Source organism: Lemur catta, chromosome 23 (genome assembly GCF_020740605.2).
Source record: "Lemur catta isolate mLemCat1 chromosome 23, mLemCat1.pri, whole genome shotgun sequence".
Lineage (NCBI taxonomy): Eukaryota > Metazoa > Chordata > Mammalia > Primates > Lemuridae > Lemur > Lemur catta.
The window spans coordinates 17082967-17088560 of record NC_059150.1 but is presented as its reverse complement, the minus strand read 5'-3'; the positions used below and the strand labels follow the sequence as shown (position 1 = coordinate 17088560).

The 5594-nt window shown below is 46.2% G+C and overlaps 1 long non-coding RNA gene across 1 annotated transcript; it reads right to left on the bottom strand.

Moving 5' to 3' along the window:
• Positions 1-1039: 1039 nt before the first annotated feature.
• Positions 1040-5387, bottom strand: LOC123626854. Its single transcript, XR_006731046.1, has 3 exons — positions 5120-5387; positions 4538-4663; positions 1040-1165 (listed from the first exon to the last, which is right to left on the bottom strand). It is a non-coding gene; the product is annotated as an uncharacterized LOC123626854 (long non-coding RNA).
• Between the last annotated feature and the right edge of the window lie 207 nt (positions 5388-5594).

Genomic DNA, 5594 nt, shown 5'->3' with positions numbered 1-5594 from the left:
ACAGGGTCTATATATGTCGTGTGACCATAAAGCAAAGAGAATTTCTTTGACACCAAACAACTTACTTAAACATTCAAAGGAGTTGAATCCACTTCAAAGGGGCCACCCAGCGAGCCCATGTCCAATTCCAAGGAGAGTGTGGTGGTTCAGAACATTTTGGAAACATCTTTTGGAGTTAACTTCAGAGTCACTTAATGAACCGCATAAAATTTTAGGCTGGTGACCATAGCAACACAATTTTTCCCCCACCAAAACAAGAATTGCCAGCCATTTATTATCCACTTCTATTCTCCTAATTTGACTTTAAAAGACTTGGAATTTTTTAAAAATCCTTCTCAAAGATCTTTGAATGAAATTAAAAAAGACATGTCATTAGTGGTAGTTAATGTTCTTAAAAGCTACTTATCGGGCTTTCTGGGATGTGCGGACACTTTACATCATTTTTTCTTATTTTTTTCTCATTTTACCAATGAGGAAACTGAGGCTCAGAAAGAAGTTAAATGCCTAAGACAAGGTGGCTCTAGCTAAAAGTAACAAAACTTGATTTGCAGCCAGAGCACCTGACTCCAAAGCATCTGCTTTTTTCCCTGTGCTACACTAAATGAGCACCCCACAAATTTTTTTGAGCTGTGGTGTTAGCCTAGAGACATGTGGAGGCCACCCAAATGGCCATTTCAAAGGGACAATGCTCATTTGGTTGCACAAATTCTCGTTTCATTTGTATAAAGTCTGTCTCAATTTTTCACTGGTCACACTTCCTATTTTATTGCACATAGAAAATGTTTACTACTGAAATTGCTAATGGAAAGTTCCCCTCAAGTGAACACGGCAAATGTGACTATTGCCATTTGGAACAATGATTCTCAGGAACTGGGGGTGGGGGGTGGTGCTTGTGCTCGCCCACCAGCATCTCAAGGGAGCCGGCTTGGGGGCCTGGTTGGAAAACAAAGCAATGCTTTCTTCTCGTGCTTTTGTGCTCCCTTATATTTAATTTATTTTGAATTTCAGAAAATGAAAGGAAGGCATGAGACATTTCAAAGTTTATTAAAGGGCACAGGGTTTCAAAAGTTGGTAACATACTAAATAAGAAGACATCGTCTGCTTCGATGTTATACACATCTTTGCCTTGGTGCAAGAAAACATTGACTGGTAAAATCTCGAGGTACTGAAAAAGAAAAAAAGAAAGCACATCGTTCAATGCTCATTGTTTAATAATTCAATGCAAACCCTCCTTATTAGGCCTCTAAAAAATCATTATTGTTCTGCGAGGAGAGCAGGGGAGAGGAGAAGCTGCCTCTGGGCACAGAAGATGCAGCTTGCGAAGCTCCAGGAGCCGCAGACGTTCAAACCTGCTCTCTCGTCCTGACTGCGAGCCGGTGGCGGGAGGCAACACTGCTGAGCATCTGTCGTAGACAGTTGTGGATGGGGGTGGAGGGGGGGGGTTGTCTGAACAGATTTGTAGCTGCTGTGTGAACAGTTGGGTTTAAGAAACAGCTCCATGTGCACTAGCCTATTGTTTGCTTAAAGAGTTTGAGCTTGTGGCCTTGTGCCTCAAAAGGGTCCAGAGGTTGATTGCTGGCTGGGTGAAACGCTACATTTCAAAGGCACTATGTGTCCAGGCACTTCAGTCTCACCCTCACTCTGTTCCAGTATTTCCATCCCAGTTTTCCTCCATATTCTTATTCTTTTCAATGATTTGTGACTAGATGGTAAGATTCATAGGCTCCAGGGACCAAATCTGTTTTATTCACCAGTGTACGCTCTGCACGTAGCATAGTCGTTGGCAGATGGTTGGTATTCAGTGAATGAATAACCCAAAAGCTCTTGCTATATCCTGCTCAGGGGTCTGCTCTCGTCACTGTCCAGAGCTCATTCAAATTCATTGGGTTCAATTCCAAATGTGGCAAGAGAGTCCGTTTTCAGTGATGTGTGGACAGGGTGCCACAGCCAGGCCCTTCTTATTGCCATTTGGAAAGCAAAGCACAGCTCACCCCTTTCTGCTGCCCGTCCGCGGTATCCTCCCCGGCTTCTTGGAAAGAATATGGCACTTTGATACAGCAGCCTTGAAGCATCCACCAATCAATCCCTGCTCTGGAAATGTAAAATCTGGATTTTCCCTCTGGCTAAATGTCTGGGGCTTGGTCCCCCTGGGGCAGAAGCCAGAAAGAGGCGGGGCCTAGACAGCAGCAGTGCCATCAGTATGGCATGCAGAGACAGCTCTCCAGGGGTCCTCAGTGCAAGCCAAGAGGCCAGCTACTGGCAGGGCCTGAGAGGAGACCAGCTGTGAACTGGGAATTGACATGTTGTGAGCAGACATGCAGGAGGCAGGGAAAGCCAAAGCTGGAGAGAGGCTGGAGCAGGAGAGAGGAGGGAGCTTTGCAGAGAGCCAGGAGTCCGCATGAGACAAGGTCCTGGAAGGACAAGGAACTCTTCCAGGCAAATCCCAACCACGCCACCATTCTGACATGGAAAATGTGCTGCAGTCATATTTTCTGGACTCTAAAATGTCCAGTACTACAGGGAGGGTATTTGAAGCAGAGGAATCAAGCAAGCAGAATGGAGGCCACTGGCATCAGAGTGAGGGCGTAGGTCAATGGTTCTCATGGTTCTGATGAAATCAGAGGTTCTGTTTAAGGTTCTGTTAAAATCACCTGGGGAGCTTTTGAAACCCATGGATGCCAGAGCTCACCCCTCGAGATCCTGTTTTAATTGGTCTGGGGGGTGGGGCCCAAGCATCAGTGGGTTTAAAAGTTCCCCAGGTGATTCCAATGTGCAGCCAGGATGAGAACCACGGGCTAGGAGATCAAGCAAAGGCGGGGAGAGGATGCTTACCCACTCAGCTCCTTGTCCCTCTCTCACCTGCCGGCCCAGCACACCCCTGGCACTGGGACCGAGTCCCAGCCTATTCCTGGCACACAGAAATTTAAGAAAGCTGATTTCTGTAGCTCAGGTAACTGGGCCAATTGGGACAGATGCCTCCATCTCCTTTTGGCAACCAAACTATGCCCTAAATCAGTTGAAGCCTAAAAGCCTTACATCATGAACAGGATGATGAAATAAGGATATAAGACAGTGGTTTAACTTTAGACTAGGGTTGCCAGTAGCAAAGGAAAGTACAGGATGCCCAGTTACATTTTAATTTCAAATAAACAACAACAATTTTTTAGTATGTCTTATGAAATATCTAGGGGATACTTATACTAAAAAAGTATTTGTTAATCTGAAATTCATATTTAACAGGACATCTTATATTTTATCTGACAATCCTACTTTAGACTCAAATGCTATGCTTGAATTTAAGAGCATAGCTAGCTTTTCATAATAAAATGGAAAGGAATGGGTCAGTGTGTCTGAGTTGGGTGGCTACAGGTCTTGGTTGTCCAGAGATGTCCAAGTTTACCCCTGTTTTGCCAACAGAACAACTAATGCCCCCTTTCACTCTCTGAAGTGTCTACCTGAATGATGAATTATATGGTCATCCCATGCCTGGTGACCTAGACTGTGAATACCTGGCTGTACTCAGTAAGACAAGGACTATACTTGCTTAGTCCTATGAAAGAGGCCATCTCTGGTTTTCTTTCTGGAAGCCCAAGATAACAGAACGTGAACTCCATCCAGGCTGTTACTGTTAAACCCATCATAACTTACTGACTCAACTGTTGCCCTTTTCTGACCAGATCCCTGCTGTCCAAGGGCCTGCAGGAGGCTGGGGTAGCAGACCCCTCTCTGCCTACACAAGCACTGGACCCTGCTGGGACTAGCAAGAGCTATAAACGTTTACTCTCTCTTGGGCTGGGAAACTCCTTCAACTTGCCCACCAGATCCGGAGACTAAGGGAGGTATCAGTGAAGCTCCTTTTGTATTTACCTATCCCTAGAGTCTTTGATCTGCCTGTAAAGGGCCACTTGGCTAGAGGAAAAAAAAACATGCTCTCAATTCCATATTTGGAACTAGGAAATTAGTCTTTAACCAGATGAACACACTCAGCACTAAACCGACTCAGTTGTTTGTTCCATTCTCTCTCTGTCCCTCTAACGACAGTGGCCTGCCCATATACCACACCTATGGCAGCTCAAAAAAAAAAAAAAATCATCCCTGAGCCATGGCTCTGATTCAGATATTTGTCCAGCCTGCCTCCCTGTGTACACACCCATCCATTACTGAATAGCACGTACCCCGGAGTACCCAGCGTAATACTCAGCACCTGATGTCATCCTCAGGTTTGTCTCCGGGTTTTGATCACCAGACTTTCTTCTCTGGTTTATCAAACTTGCTCCTTCCTCCACCTGTTCCTCTTCTTGACCCAGGGATTCATGAAGCCCTGAGTTACAGCATTCCTAAAGCTCTAAGATGCGTAAGAGATACACCCTCTATTATCTTTGGTCCCAAAGAACCCCTCAGGACATTATACCTGAGACCCTCAGTACCCTAGTTCCCTACCTGTTACCTAACTGGGATGGACATTCTGTCTGGGTGACATCATTCACAGCACAGCCATATCACTCAAGTGTCCCAGACCTCACCAGCCTTCAAATACCATATACAGTCGTAGTCCTTCTCATCCAGAATAGCGGTCAGTTCAGTCTTTTCTCCACTTTTTCTACTCCCCAAAGATGCCTGAGTTGCTTCCCTGGCCTGTGCACCAGCCTTCTACGCCTTCCTCCTGAAAGGAATATAAGAACTCTGATGAGTCCTTGCAGGCCAGTCTCCAGACCTGCAGATCTTTAGGCTGCCCAGACAGCCTTCTGCCATATGTAAAATTGATGGCTGTCATCCTGCTGGCACCTGGACAGTCTAGGAAGGCCAGAGGGGGAAAACGAGCCTGAATTTAAAACAATTTTAACCATGATGACTATATCCACTTGCTGATGTTTGACTTGTTACATCAACTTGGGGTTACATCTTCCCATTGAGCCATTGGGGCACCTACAGCTTCTCTCAGGTCAGGAGGGACAATGACAGGGAAAGTCCCAGACAAGCCTCAGCCAGGCTGAGTACCCAACCACTCCAGGCAAGCGCCTACTCCAAGCTGCCAGACAAGCCGACGCTGAGACCTTCTGCATGTCTGGATCTCCATGGATCTCCTGTTCCCCAAATCCCTTCTGTGTACTCCACCTACCTCTTGCAGCGCCACCTGTCACCCTGGCTGGATTGTCCTGACAGTGAATGCCAGGTCCCTAGTGCACATTCCATCTTCTGTGGTCATGGAGAGTCCCCTCCTTGGCTATTTCTCACCATATCTGCAGCTGGGGCTGCCACTAAGCACCTGGTCACCACTGTGGTTTGGGTTTTGCCCTTTCCAAGTACCCCTCAGCCAAATGCCTTCTGAATTCCCCTTCCAACAGCATGCTGGAGAAAGAAAAAAGACAGATGGAAAAGAGGCGAGTGCTCAGGCAGGAGCACACAGAAAGATGCCAGGGCAGAGCGGAGCAAATATGCCAGATAACCCTGGTTCCTGATAACCTTTCTGTGCCCTTTTCTCTTATCACTAATTCATTGAGGCTGGAACACAGTGACTCAAGCCTCACTATGGAACTGAAAATAGAAAGGCCAGTACAGATTTTCCCTACCCTAAGATGACTTACAATGTAAAA